The sequence below is a fragment of the Argiope bruennichi genome, chromosome X1 (genome assembly GCF_947563725.1).
Source record: "Argiope bruennichi chromosome X1, qqArgBrue1.1, whole genome shotgun sequence".
Taxonomy (NCBI): domain Eukaryota; kingdom Metazoa; phylum Arthropoda; class Arachnida; order Araneae; family Araneidae; genus Argiope; species Argiope bruennichi.
In genome coordinates this window covers 87,448,501-87,465,004 of record NC_079162.1, presented here as the reverse complement: position 1 = coordinate 87,465,004, position 16,504 = coordinate 87,448,501, and the positions used below count along the sequence as shown (strand labels likewise).

General features: G+C 28.9%; 1 protein-coding gene across 2 annotated transcripts in view; it reads right to left on the bottom strand.

The window, feature by feature from the left end:
- LOC129958396 (delta-sarcoglycan-like) overlaps positions 1–16,504 on the bottom strand; it is a 406,890-nt gene that overhangs the window by 303,512 nt on the left and 86,874 nt on the right. Inside the window, exon 2 of one of the 2 annotated variants that reach the window (XM_056070868.1) lies at positions 2,074–2,181. The exons of the other annotated variant lie outside the window; for it this stretch is intronic. The gene's annotated coding sequence lies outside the window, so the exon portion shown is untranslated. The remainder of the gene's footprint in view (positions 1–2,073; positions 2,182–16,504) is intronic. 2 annotated transcript variants of the gene reach the window in all.

The following is a 16,504-nucleotide window of genomic DNA, read 5'->3' as shown; positions in this document are numbered from 1 at the left end:
GATAGAATATACTGATGGATGATTTGAACGATAAGTCGGTATTTTTGTGGCTAGACAGATCGGTCCCCCGCTTCCCTATTGCAAGACAGCGATAAGGAGTTCTTTTTCCTTTTAATCAAGGGAAGGGGCCCCACTGCAAGTGAATGATGATGTTGGAAACCGATGTTTGATTTGAAATGACAGCTTGCCGCTGCAGAATGACTGAGATTTGCCCTTTTCTGGAGCTAGATTTTTCTTCCTTTTCAGCTTTTTGCATTCAGAATAGGTTGTTTGAGGGTGTACATTCTCAGATATAACATAAAATAATGTTAGTTTCTTTTTCAAACTCGCTAGTGGAAAATTGGGGTTAGAATTACTCAAGAGGCAATGTTTGGTATGAATTTTAAAAAAATAAAAGTTTTTGAAAATTTTTAAATTAGACCATAAGAATTTTTCATTAAGTGATACATTGTATACATCTATAGAAAAAGATAATATTAAATAAACAAAAATGAATCCCAAGAATAATTTAAATGTGGCAAAGAAATCATATAAACCATTCCTTTATAAAAAAAAAAAAAAAAAAAAAAACATTATTTCTGATTTGAGGTTGGAAAAAATTAAATTGATTTCAGATTCCCAATGCGAACTGAAGCTATATCTTATTTGGCATTTCGTTTTTAATGCAATTTAATAATTATGTGAATTTACCTTCCAATAAAAAGGTTAATTTTACAAATTTTTAGATAGTTGTATATGTGTATATGCGAAATATATTATGTATTTTTGACATATATAGAATTTTTTAACATATGTACAGTTTTTTTAACAAATTTTTAACATATGCACAGTTTTTTAACAAATTTTTAACATATGTACAGTTTTTTTAACAAATTTTTAACATATGTACAGTTTTTTTAACAAATTTGTAACATATGTACAGTTTTTAACAAATTTTTAACATATACATATTAAAAACTTGTTAACATATTAACATATACATTAAAGAATTGGTATTAAACACCACTTCATCCTTTTTATACATTTCCAATGCAGAATTTTTTTTAACTATCAGAGGATTTAAAACAAAACATAGTAAGCAGGAAAATTATTTTAATTAAGATGTAAAACTTAAACAATACATTTTCATGATTCAGTACATGTACTTTGTCCGTTCAAGAAATGGAAAGAAAAAAAAATCATACACCGAAATTTGATTTTTGAAACGTATGGCCCATTCATTGGTTCTTCATAGGCCATTCCTTTGGTAAATACTTTTCATCTTCAGATTTTATTAAACAAGTCAGAGAGATATATTTAACATTGGATTAATAATCTAAACAGTAAACACAGAACCATGATGTTATAGCTAAATTAAATGAGATATCTGAAAAGATTACGAATTCGGTATTCTTCTATTTCAAAAAAAAAAAGCGGTAAAAGTTAATAATGTTGAAATTGCACTTGCAGTGTATAAATATATGAAAAAGTGCTTGCAGCTAGTTAAATCTAGAGGATCTAAACAGTAAGCTCAGAATCATGATGTTATAGCTAAAGAGCACTCTAAATGAAATGAGATTTCTGAAATTATTAAGAATCGATTATTCTTCTGTTTGAAAAAAAAGCGGCAAAATATAATAATTTTGTAATTGCATTTCTCATATATATTGTATGAAAAAAAGTACTTGCAGTTAGTTTGAGACGCACAAAACATAATATTCTTTCATGGATTCAGAAATAACTAAATACATTCCAAACAAAAATGGTTGCATTAAAAATGATCCAGCTTTTTTTTTCTTCAGATGTTTATCCGAGTAGAAATAAAAACTAATGGCGTGGGAAAAAAAAATGTTGGTAGTTAGTAACATCTAGAAGATGGATTATTTTGAGCTTCGGATTCACGGTATTCTTTGATGGATGCCGAAATTAACCAAAACCATTCTCATCAAAAGAAATGGTTGCGTTAGAAAAAAAAAGAATCTTTTTAAACTGAAATGTTTATGTTAAAAGAAATAAAAACCTACGTTGTGAACAAGCATTACACAGTGAGATAGAAAAGCTTTTATGTTAAATTATAAACAAAGGAGAGATTACTTTGAATGATAGATGAGTCATATTCATCACTTGCGGGTATTGAGAGTAACCAGAATCGTCCTCATCAAAATAAAATGCTGCAGTTAAATAATAAGCTGAAATGCTTACCTGAAAAGAAACAAAAATTGCAATTACTGATACATATATTACATTTGAAGATACTTACTCTATGTTACATTCATTAGCATGTAAGAACTTTTAAAAAATTAAAAGATAATAAGTAAATGTAAAGAAAGTATTGAATGTTTAGTCAAACGCATGCTTTTTTTTGTTTTTTTTATAATATACAGGGCGGTTATAATTAAAGCTCCACTTTGAAATGGTCATAAAAGGAAAACTACTGGACCAAATGCTATCAAATTTGGCAATAGTTTAAAGGAGGTCATGGAAATTTCTTTTCTCCTAAAAAAAGTTCAAAAACTCACCACCAGGGGGGAAATGGCACTGTATGTAATACTGTTAAGCAAAATACGACATGAACACACTGGTTTCAAATGCGTTTAATCGTTTCTGAAACGTGTTACAAAGCATATTCATTGTGTGTTATCTCAAAAGCACTGCTTGTGGTGAAAATCTAAACAATTTGGCGGAACTGAAAGATGTGATACACCGACATGTGCATAACATTCCTCCTGATATGCTAAGAGCTACTGTTGAGAATGCAGTAATGCCATTTAACTTGCTTTCAAAAACTGGTGGACGCCACATTGAACATGCTTTGTAACACGTTTCAGAAATCATCAAACTCATTTGAATGTCCTATTCTGTCTTCATGTCCTATTTTGCTTAACAATATTGAATACAGCGCCATCCCCCCCTTGGTGCTGAGTTTTTCAACTCCCCACCTTTCTTTTCTTTTTTTCCCCCTGAAAAGAAATTCCCATGACCATCTTTAAACTATTACTAAGTTTGATAACATTTGGTCCAGTAGTTTTCATTTTATGACCATTTCAAAATGAAACTTTGATTATAACCACCCTGTATTTTGATACAAGTCTAACGGTATACATAGAATAGAAGTAAAAGCGGTAAAAATGTAGAGACTTGTTTTCTTCGAATATATAGCAAGGTTCATCTTAGTCAAAGGAAGAAAAAAAAATTATTTTTTAGAAATTATTTCGTCGGCAAGTCGAAGATTCGTGAGCAGAATAAGAATAAGCTCTTCTAAGAATTCAAATATTCTCTATTGATTAGTTTAGTTACATTAATGCCCCGGTTTAAAGCAACGGTAGGGCTATTTTGAGACCAACCTCGTAATTTTGAATAGCGGTCAGAAGACGAGGACGACACCTGAGGTGGTACCCCTTTGCAAATTTCCCAGCCATATCTTTGAGAGGGCTTTGGGCCCCGACGATTTAGCGTGCACCAGACCCGCTTACACAACGGTTCCTCGGTGGAATAGAGTCTCGAACCTGAGAGTGTACCACCGGGCCTCCTCGCCCCGCATATTCTGTATTGAAATTGACCTCTAATAATAGCTAATGCGCATTATGATATAAAGTCATTTTTAACCTATTTTTAAAAAAAGGAATAAACTATAAATTAATTCTTATCGCTTTAGTTAATAACTGGTTTTTTTGCATTTTACAGATAATTTGACATTATATTTCTGATACTTAGGATGAACGAATTTTAACTACACCGAATTTTTAAATATATTTAAAATGCATAATCTAATAAATTAAATGAAATTTTATTTTATATATTTGAAAATGAAAAAAAAAAATAACGTAGTTTGTTAAGGAAAAAGTATTAAATTAAAAGAAAATCTCAGTTTCCCTAACAAATAGAGATACTAATGATTCAGTTTTACTATTTTACTATAGCAAATTTACTTTCCTTTTAACTACCGATTTTATGCAAATATTACCGATAATTTCTCAATGTATATTTACTATAAACAAAAAAAATGGATGATCTTTAATTATACTAAAATTGAGCTAACAATATATATTTAAATTGTTGTTTAGATTAAAAACTGTTTTATATATTCCAAAGAAGGAAATCGTTGTATTTTATCAAAGAAAGCAATTTAAATGAAAAAGGAATAGTAAACCCAAAAAATGACGATACCGATTATACGTTTTGTATATCGTTGCAGTAATCGTATCGGTTTGTTAGCATTTGGTATGAACATACTACTTGCTTAATGTGCGCATACTCCAACAATTTTGCATTATTCCGGTTATACTTTCATTTTCTTGATACGTTTTCTGCTTTTATTGTTAGGAGAAAATATTTCAAGACAAGGCCTGAAGAACTAGTACTTCTTCATTTGTTTAAATAATATTTAACATAAAAGTTAAAAGTAATCAGTGGTGTCCTAAAAAAGTACTGCAACGATATTCATGCAAAGTATTGAGAAGTGTGTTGTTAATTAGAAGATAAAAAAACAATTAAATTACGAAAACTTGTCCACATTTTTTGTTAATCATCCAATGATAATATATTGCTTAAAAATTTAATTTTGTCTTTTTTTCACTTCAATTGAAATGGATAAATAATATTTTTAAAGAAATTATTTCACTTTTCCTTCTCTGCGTAACTTTTTTAATCAAATGTTTCATATTTGTAAAACATTTTTCATTTTTTTCAGATATAATAGAAAAAATTGACAATCACTAATGGTGAGCATAATCTTTATCGACAATCATACATTTATTTGTAGGTTTACACATAAGAAACTACCAGAAATTTGAATTACATTTCCAACATTAAAATTAATTAATTTTGATTTTAATATAGTCCGATTCCTTACAATAATTGCTAAAGAATATTTAGTTTCAAAAAGTCCAACATTCAATTTACAAATTTGCGGATAATAAAAATTTTAATGAGTTACAGAAAAAGGTAAGCAATTCATTTTCAAATAACTCTGGTATCCAAATTTTATTCAAGCCATTCTGCTCCACCAATCTTCTATTAAGGTGACCGACTACGTTCGAAGGAATATTTTTGAAGAATTGGATTTTTTAAAAAAAATTATGGTTTCTAGATGTATTGTCAATTATAAACACTATAACTACAAAAAAATTATTTGGAAATATAATATATTTTGAGAAATAGGAAAATTTATAGTAAATTTTAATGAAATTTAACCAAAACGGTTAACACTACACAAAATTGTAATTTAGCAATCCTATTTTTCTTTGTACACAAGTTATAGAATATAATGATGAATGAAGTGAACAAAAATTTAAGAAACATTTTGAGATGCAAAGAAATTATGAATGAAAATATACGTATATATACATTTTTTCCATAAATTTACAACTTAATTTTTCTAAAAACACATATAAATGAAAAAGTATTTCACCAACAATAAAACTTTTGGTTCATTTCATTGCCCACAGTATTTAAAACACACGCTGAAATTTTTATGTAAATACCTCTATTAGTTTTTGAGATATCATGTTAACGGTGGAGAATTTTTATGAAAATTAAAGTTTGAGAAAATTGAAGTTAAAGAAAAATTTTAGCTAAAAAATTATTTACAATTCTCCTGGATGATAGGTCAAACCTTCCTTTTTCTAGAAAATACTATTTTGTAAAGAGGAAAGCCTGAACTACAAGAAATAATAATAAAAAAAGAATTCGCCAATGTAGTCGAAAACCAGTGTTTTTAACGTAGTCGGATACCTTAAGTTAGGACGGGTAAAAGCACATGTGGGCCACAACGGAAACGAGGTTTCAGATTCCCTAGCCAAACAGGCCATTTCTGCAGTTACGCCCGTTCAATACCCATCTCCTAAAAGCCATCTGAAAAGTATTCTAAATGAATTGAGCCTACAACGATGGCAATAAGAATGGGACAATGGCTCAACTGGCAGAAACATCCATCAAATCATCTCGAAAGTGTCCTTTAACCCATCATCTTGGAATAGACTTGGCATTATCTTTGCAACTGGCTATGACCCTTTCCCTTCATATTTCAAGAGATTCAATATTAGAGGATCGGATCAATGTGGCTGCGGCGAAGTAGGCGATCCCCTTCATTATGCCACTAGCTGCCCTCTCACCACATCTTTTCATCTCAAAAAACCCACCCACGACCTAGAAAATATCTGGTGGACGAACGTTATGAGAAACAAGATGTCCAAGGTCAAAATTAGAAATCTTGAGCGGTTCCTACAAGAGAACGAGGAATTGATTTCTCCAGATCCAAGCCCAGATTAAATTTTCGTTTCATTTCTCAACCAAGCTCTTCTCCAGAATATATTAACTTCAATAGATTTCATCTACTCATACTCCCCACCGAACACCTCCCTCATCATTATAATATTGTATATAGTTACTTTTTATGTGTATTGATGATATTTTATGTCTTTTTATGTGTCTTTTTTTTTCTTAATAAATACTCCCACGTATATCCTTTCAACCGACAGGGAATCCTAGAGATTCCAAGTTCGGGGATATTCTGTGGCGAAAGAAAGAAAGGTATCCAAATTTTGATAGTTCCCTTTTGTCCAATTTATTTGAATGCCATTTTTATATTTTATTTATTGACTAATCACATAGTGCCAATACAAACAGAGTTTTTTTAACTAGGATGACGTGATTGTTCTAATATTGAAATAATGAATAATATATTTATTTTTAAGTTCATTATATTATTTGCTTATAAAAAATCGCTATGTACCAAAACAGAAAGAACAGTTTCATATATACATTAAATATGTATAAAAAGAAAACTAAGCTTAAGAGCTCATTATTATTATATTTGAAAGTTTCAAAGCGAGATTTCGTCAGATTCCGTCTCAGAATTCTTAGAGTTCGAATGCATAGAAAATATATTCTTGTTAAAAACACTGTTCTACGCACAGTGAATATTTATTTTTTGCAATCTTAGCGACAGAATGTAATGAATTTCAAAATTTTCTGCTGGCAGAGGAAATTATCAGGCAAACAGGAAACAATAAATCTGCCTGCATTTAAATGATAACCAGCTATAAAAAGATACTGAATGCAAATGCTATAGCATTGACATCAAGTGTTAAACTTTTAATTTATGTAATGTACGAAATTACAGAAATTTTAACGCAAAAATATTATGGCCATTTAAACTCAGTAAATCAAACTCATTACTGTCAAATGAAAATTAAGGTTATACAGGAATAAAAGCGCATGGAAATATGACTGGCTTATAAATTTGAATGTTATAGCATTCAGATCATTTGGCACCACAACGAAAATAAATGCTATATCATTCCTATCCCCCAATCTGTAAGGAAATTACAGGAATTTTAAAGCAAAAATATTATGACTATTTAAACTCAGTAAATCAAACTCATTACTGTCAAATGAAAATTAAGGTTATACAGGAATAAAAGCGCATGGAAATATGACTGGCTTATAAATTTGAATGTTATAGCATTCAGATCATTTGGCACCACAACGAAAATAAATGCTATATCATTCCTATCCCCCAATCTGTAAGGAAATTACAGGAATTTTAAAGCAAAAATATTATGACTATTTAAACTCAGTAAATCAAACTCATTACTGTCAAATGAAAATTAAGGTTATACAGGAATAAAAGCGCATGGAAATATGACTGGCTTATAAATTTGAATGTTATAGCATTCAGATCATTTGGCACCACAACGAAAATAAATGCTATATCATTCCTATCCCCCAATCTGTAAGGAAATTACAGGAATTTTAAAGCAAAAATATTATGACTATTTAAACTCAGTAAATCAAACTCATTACTGTCAAATGAAAATTTAGGTTATATAGGAATAAAAGAGCATGAAAATATGACTGGCTTATAAATTTGAATGTTATAGCATTCAGATCATTTGGCACCACAACGAAAATAAATGCTATATCATTCCTATCCCCCAATCTGTAAGGAAATTACAGGAATTTTAAAGCAAAAATATTATGACTATTTAAACTCAGTAAATCAAACTCATTACTGTCAAATGAAAATTAAGGTTATACAGGAATAAAAGCGCATGGAAATATGACTGGCTTATAAATTTGAATGTTATAGCATTCAGATCATTTGGCACCACAACGAAAATAAATGCTATATCATTCCTATCCCCCAATCTGTAAGGAAATTACAGGAATTTTAAAGCAAAAATATTATGGCCATTTAAACTCAGTAAATCAAACTCATTACTGTCAAATGAAAATTAAGGTTATACAGGAATAAAAGCGCATGGAAATATGACTGGCTTATAAATTTGAATGTTATAGCATTCAGATCATTTGGCACCACAACGAAAATAAATGCTATATCATTCCTATCCCCCAATCTGTAAGGAAATTACAGGAATTTTAAAGCAAAAATATTATGACTATTTAAACTCAGTAAATCAAACTCATTACTGTCAAATGAAAATTAAGGTTATACAGGAATAAAAGCGCATGGAAATATGACTGGCTTATAAATTTGAATGTTATAGCATTCAGATCATTTGGCACCACAACGAAAATAAATGCTATATCATTCCTATCCCCCAATCTGTAAGGAAATTACAGGAATTTTAAAGCAAAAATATTATGACTATTTAAACTCAGTAAATCAAACTCATTACTGTCAAATGAAAATTAAGGTTATACAGGAATAAAAGCGCATGGAAATATGACTGGCTTATAAATTTGAATGTTATAGCATTCAGATCATTTGGCACCACAACGAAAATAAATGCTATATCATTCCTATCCCCCAATCTGTAAGGAAATTACAGGAATTTTAAAGCAAAAATATTATGACTATTTAAACTCAGTAAATCAAACTCATTACTGTCAAATGAAAATTTAGGTTATATAGGAATAAAAGAGCATGATAATATGACTGGCTTATAAATTTGAATGTTATAGCATTCAGATCATTTGGCACCACAACGAAAATAAATGCTATATCATTCCTATCCCCCAATCTGTAAGGAAATTACAGGAATTTTAAAGCAAAAATATTATGACTATTTAAACTCAGTAAATCAAACTCATTACTGTCAAATGAAAATTTAGGTTATATAGGAATAAAAGAGCATGAAAATATGACTGGCTTATAAATTTGAATGTTATAGCATTCAGATCATTTGGCACCACAACGAAAATAAATGCTATATCATTCCTATCCCCCAATCTGTAAGGAAATTACAGGAATTTTAAAGCAAAAATATTATGACTATTTAAACTCAGTAAATCAAACTCATTACTGTCAAATGAAAATTTAGGTTATATAGGAATAAAAGAGCATGAAAATATGACTGGCTTATAAATTTGAGTGTTATAGCATTCAGATCATTTGGCACCACAACGAAAATAAATGCTATATCATTCCTATCCCCCAATCTGTAAGGAAATTACAGGAATTTTAAAGCAAAAATATTATGACTATTTAAACTCAGTAAATCAAACTCATTACTGTCAAATGAAAATTTAGGTTATATAGGAATAAAAGAGCATGAAAATATGACTGGCTTATAAATTTGAATGTTATAGCATTCAGATCATTTGGCACCACAACGAAAATGAATGCTATATCATTCCTATCCACCAATCTGTAAGGAAATAATTTGAAATTTTTATTGCCATGAATTCGTTTCTCATAATGATTTATTACAATAAATAGGACGAATGAGTTTTAAATCCCCAATATAACAATACCTTACTGATTCCTAGCAAATACATATTCTATGGAGTTTACTTAAATCTTTGCACTTGTAATTAATGCAATATACCATATAAAATAAATTTTAATGCACAAAACAAATAACCAGTCAAACTCAATAAATCAGATAGATATAGCTGTAAAATGCAAATTAAGGCCATATAGAAATGAATGCATGATATTATGCCTCAAATTTTAATGTTATAGCATTCAGGTAATTTTTCACCATAACGAAAATGAATGCTATATCATTCATTTCCAGAATCTGTAAAACAATTTTTATTATTATAAACTCATTTCTAATAATGACTTAAGTAATATATGCAATATAAATAAAGCTGACGAATGTTTTAAAACAACCAATATAACAACACATTATTGAATTCGAACAAATATATATTCTATAGCATTTACATAAAGTTTTACACTTCCAATTTAGGTAATGTACCATCTAATAGAAATTCCAAGGTACAAAACAAAAGATTAGTCAAACTGAATAAACCAGATAAATATTACTGTAAAGTTTAAAGTAAGGCTATATAGAATTGAATGCATGATAATACGGCTTATTCATTCATTCATTTAATACAACGAAAATGAATGCTATATCATTCATATCTGCAAATCTGTAAAGATATCCTTAATAATGACTTACTGCAATATACAATACAGAAAAAGCTGGCGAATGAGCTTCAAAACACTCAATATAACAACACCAACGATCTAGATATTCAAAACGGAGTCCGTCACTAAAGAGTGCAAAGCTGGAAAAAAAAAATACCCCTCTATAAAAATCTCTCTTTTCCACTCTCTCTTTGGAGCCTAGGCAATGGCGAAAAAAGGTTACTTTACTATCTGTCACTTAGTTGAAGAAGGCTAAGCAAACCAACTCGCGGTACTCCCAGCTTCAAGCTTTGATGGCATATCTACAGACCATATAGCCCGCAGCCAAGGAATCAGTGCTAGTGCTAGCGATACTTTTCCCCGGCGTTAAGTTTTCTTACTACATTTATTCTCTCGTACACGTGCTTTGGTCTACCCCAAGAGTGACAGAAAGAGCGAATTTCTTTTCTATTCTGTTATCAGCCCCGTCTTCCTTCTTTCGTACGTTTATCTTCGGCAACAGACATAAAAAGTGCTGTCCTTTTTTTTTCCTCGTCGAAATCTCGCCCTAGGACACTTACACCCATGCGTTTTCAAGCAGCATCTATGTATATGTGTAGGCGCACACAAGAGTTTGTGTATATAGAGCGTTATATATATATATGCCTTTTATATATGTTTGAACCGAGAGATCCGAAAGAAAGTGGCATAAGTAGAAACACGTGACTTGCGATTTGCTATGGTAGTTTACAGGTGTGCCGATGGGATAGCTTACTATTTTTGTCTGGTATGGTAAAATAAAAATGAAAAGTTATACCATTTAAAACGGTTAGAAGAAATAAGCAAATATGAATAAGATTAGTAGTCAGAAAGTGTGAGACATATTTTTAATCCTAAAGTTTTAAGGAGACAGTGGATTTTGAAATAAGCAAAAATGGACGAAAACGTGCAATTTTATTTTTATCGTTTCATCACTAAAATATATGTATATATTCAACTAAAATAATGTTATAAAAATTTATTGTTCAATGAAATAAATATTTGAAAATTTAAGAGGGGAAAAAAGTACATCTTAATGACTTTTCTCAAAATGATATTGTAATTAGATTTAAATATTTTGAAATATTCTAGGTGTCTTAATTTTTGAAGAAATGAAATGACATTGATAAGATGTCGGTCAAACATTAAAAAAAAAATGGGGTATACATTTTATGTTTCCAGTTTTTTTAAGCTAGTTAAAAGTCAATTTTAGTTCAAGAAAATAAAATTCCTGTGAAAATTCAGTAATATGTATAAAAATATTTCTAAAAAATTAGCCTTTAATTGAATTACAAAATTATACCTAGTTTTGTTCCAAATAAATTTACATTGGATAATAAGAAAAAAATATAAAAAAAATTGAAAATTAAGTCGCCTGGAATATTTTGAAATTATTAAAAATTATATAACTTTAAAACTTTTAAAAATAATATATTTCGTTTAATATTGTTTTAAAGAAATTTGGCGTATTTATATTTTAGTAAATATGCTTAAAAAATTTCATAACCCAAATTGAATAATTCCCAGAAGTATCTAATGGTGTCCATTTTCCCCTTAAATTAAAAATATTTATATCAAGATTTAAAATGATTTGATAGTTAAAATTGAATTGCATTTCTCCTACTTAGCCATTTTATGATATTACCATTTTTAGCTGTTAACTTTTTAAGACGTGAAAATTATTTTTGAAGTGCTAAGTATTTCAAAAAATAAATGGTAACTTCATTCATAAATTTTAAATCTTCATTTCATGGAAAACGTCATTAACTGAATTAAGAATCTTCATAATCATGTTAATGGTTATGGCACACGTTATTACTAAATTAGGAATGCTATTACATTCTGGATAACGGCATATTTCATAACTGGATATGGATAACGGCATATTTCATCAATTAAATCAGCAGTTATATTTACAGTAAATCATTTCTAAATTTATTCTCCGTATATAAAAAGCATGGTGAAATGAGTTACATTTTTCTACAACTGAGCTAATTTTGAAAAATATTTGCAGTATTCATAGCAGAATGATAAAGATTAGGAGATAATTTTAAAAGAATAAGAAACGCATTCAAAACATGTGAAATACCAAATTTATTCACAATTTTATTTTCAACTGCCTGTAAAAAAATTTTACTTTAAAATAGTTTTGTCCGAAATTGTTTTTAAAAAAATTTCAAATAATCTTTAAATTGCAGTATAAAATTATAAAATCTATATTATCTTTACCGTTACCTTTTAGCATACAATGACATTCACCGAATTACAGAATTTTTCACATTTAAATCTATAAACAATTCAAACTAGAGATTAATTTAAAAAACAAAAATCACTTACACAAGCATAAGTATCTCAAGTGTTGTTTACTTTCGTATAAGGATTGAAATACGAGTAAATATCCTAAATAGTTCGTGTCATCCATATAAGGGCAAAATAAATTTGTAGGTCAAAAGATTAAATTGATTTAAAACTCAAAAAAAGTAATCATTATATGGGTATTTATGAATATTTATTTAAAAATTTTATATGCATATTTTTGTCTTTTTCTTTAAAATTGATATCAATACCAAAAAGAATAATTAAGCTATGTTATGTACATGAAATAACATTTCATTCAAAGTAAAATAAGTTAATTTTTGTTCATGTTACAAATTATAAATAACATATGTAAAAAATAATAATATCAAACCATTTATATAACAGTACACATACATCTCCTACAACTGATAATCATAAGTGGGCAAAAACACCTGCGTGCAAAAAATGTTTTTCTTTATTTCAGATACCGGATGTAGTCTCCATAATATTTTAATTCATCAATAAATTATAAAAATGTCTCATCATTTTATTAAACATTTTCACAAATTATGAAGGATTTTACACAAATTAATATCTCTTTGCTAAATTAAATTTCAGGTTCAATTCTTATACTTAACTTTCCAAAACTACAATTATTTTAACAAACATTAAACACTTCAAAATTCGAAAGTAACTGCGCGAAAGAAATGATCCAATAAAAAATATGATTTGACCTCTTTACAAAATGCTCGTAACATTAACCGAGAAATATTCATCCGAAAATTAATTCTTTGGAAAAGAGCGATAACATATCAAACAACCATACTACTGATTTGAAATACCACCATGCTACTTCCCTAGAGTTTCAGAAATGCATTACCAAGTTCGAATAATAAAAGATTTTTAAAAATCCATAATTCCTTCTGCGATATAGTCGCAGTTTAGCAACTCGTTCCGGTGAATTCCGATGCGCTAATCGGACACTCGCTCTTTATTTCATTCTATCCTTCAAAACAAAGAAAAAACTTTCTTGGGAGTATTTGAAAGTCGGATGAACCAATTATAAAACGGGCCTTTTCCAACCGTGTAAGACATTAACTCCCAACATATTTCCCACTTATTACCCTTTTCCCATACAACATTAATGAAAACTAAACAAGTCTTTTCCATTTCCCCAAGGTCCAACTAACTGTTCCAGCTCCTAACTAGTTTCTGCAAGATCGTCGCCTGAGCTACTAGGACGACTAATCGAATCACGAGATGCGGTGTACAACACAGCCGAGCTAGCTCTATAACTGACAAGCTATTTAAAAATCAATTTTTGCTTTTCAAAACGGCGAATATTAATTAATAATAACTGCCTAAGCGGAATCCAGTGAAGTTTGTTGCCGCTGAATTAAACTCCGCGTGATTAGGCACAAGGAAAAGAGTGGGAGAAGGATTTTGAAATTTATTACGTATTATTTTAATGACGATTTTACACGGTAACTTGTGTTTGGGGGCTTTATTTGGCGAGGATGGATTGCTGCAAACTGTTGGTGGTGGTTTATATACGAAACTATCTCACTCCCTTTTCGATTGACTCAAGAAAGAAAAACGACTCTCTCTTCCAATGAGAGCTGCCATCCACCGTGCATTTATCATAGACTGGATTATTGCCCTTTCAGGATCCTAATGATTCGCAAGATCCTTTATATTTCCGGATGTCTTATATTGGTGTACCAGAAAACGAAATAAGGGTGATTCATAGTTTGGGGATTGGGCATAAGGAGAAGGGAATCAACCTTTAAAGGTTTATTCTTGGAAGAAAATAAAGTAACTCGGTAATGAAATGAAATATTCTTACTATTTATTTTATCAACGAAATAACTTATAGCTATGATTTTTATTACTTATTGACACTGGAAATACTTTTAAAATTTTGTATTTACTACAGTACATTTTGTATTTATTGTACAATTACTAGGGGTGGGCTATAGATGTGTGATTGAATATGGCAGGATAAATTCATATAATGCTGAATGATTTAAAAAAATATTACAATTTTAAAATTTCAGAGAGAGTTGAATTGATACAAAGCAAAAGTTTCTCTTGTTATAAGACAACAGAACTGATGCATTTTGTCTCAAATAGAAGGAATAATAAATTATGTACTCAAAATTTTCAGGAATTCTTGTTTTTAATTAAAATTCTACAGTATAAAACATAGTTTCAAACTAAAAATTCTTATATTACTTGCAAATGCTGATTCAGGCATTTTGCAACCATGAGCAGAGCACATTATGAGATCCCGTCGATTTGATCGACAGAGTTTTTCATTTCAACACCTTTTTAATTTAACTAACGTATTTAAGATTTATTTTGGGTTAATATTTTATTTCTGTAAAACATACGTTTTTATTTATGATGACTCATAACTAAATGATATCTAAATTGTACTCAGTATTTCTTATCCACATGCTGTTATATCAGATATTGTACTAAATTAAAGGACTAAAATAAACCAGTACCTGCCTAATTATGCTCGACAAAGTTCTGATATTATTCTTATGTTTTTTAATTAATAGAATTCACATTTTTAGTATTTTGTATTTTTTTAAGATTTTATTTATTTAGAAACAAGGCTAATAAAATTTTTCAAATTAATTTGCCTGGATTGGAATCAACCAAGTGGTTCTAGGAAGTTGCCTGATCCGCCTATTTGGGAATACATTTGTGGTGTCGTGTAAAAATTGTCTAATTTCATAATACACAAGTTTGAATTTTGTCAAAAATGCTTCATGAATTGAGCACAGTAATTTTCCCTAATTAACTGAAAAATTGTATAAAAAATCTGTATTTAGTTTTCATTTTATTTGAAATTAGGGTATCTATGAACTACATTGAATATTTTGTGATTTTTTTTTTTTTGACACGAAGATGCGAATTTATGATATTTAAAATGGTTAATAAATAAGAATCTTACAATTTCTTTCAGACGCGTTTAAAATTCCCGAAATGACTACGAGTTTTCAGATAAATATTTTACGATACGTAATATTCATATATTATATCACTTCGCACTACTGAATGATATTTTCACCTTTCTCATTAAATTTAAATTAAAGTATATCTCATTAAAATTTGATTAAAGTTAAAATTATCTGCTTTTTGAATTTAAAACAATATAATTGGTAGAAACACGTGTCATTAAATATATTTTTATTTTTTTTACTTCGCAATGGTAACAAGACACTTTTAAAATTTCATTTTTTTACACCGTTTGTTTTCTTCTTCTGAAATAAACATCGGGAGAAAAATAAACGCCAGTTTTTCTTTTCATGTCTCAAATATTTATGTTTTACTGTTTGGGAAAATATCAAGTTATCTTCAGAAAAAAGTTCAAAAGGAAGAAAGAATCTGCTCCCATCTTGAAATAAATAAGGCAGAATATATAAAATACTATTCTTTATTTGCTTGAGATGCTGCATTTTGGTGCTTGCTTTGCTTGTTTTCAAGTAAATAATACAAAAACAAATAAATAAAAGATGATCTCAAAAAAGTATCATTTAAATTATAATGGAGAAATTGAATTATAATACTCAAAATTTTACTTTAAGATTTAGTTTTTTTGTAAATGACATTTTTTGAATCAGATTTTTAAAATTCTCTCCTTTTTGTCTAACAAACTGTTACTCTAAAATAACGTTAAACATTGATTTTTCGAAATTTATTTAAAACTTTTAATGTTTATGACAATAAATGGCTTATCAATAGAAAAGGAATTCACAATAATAAATATACTTTTATTAAGAATGCTTTTCTTTTATTATGATATTTTCTTCACACAGATACGAATAATATTTTCGATTAAAAAGAACT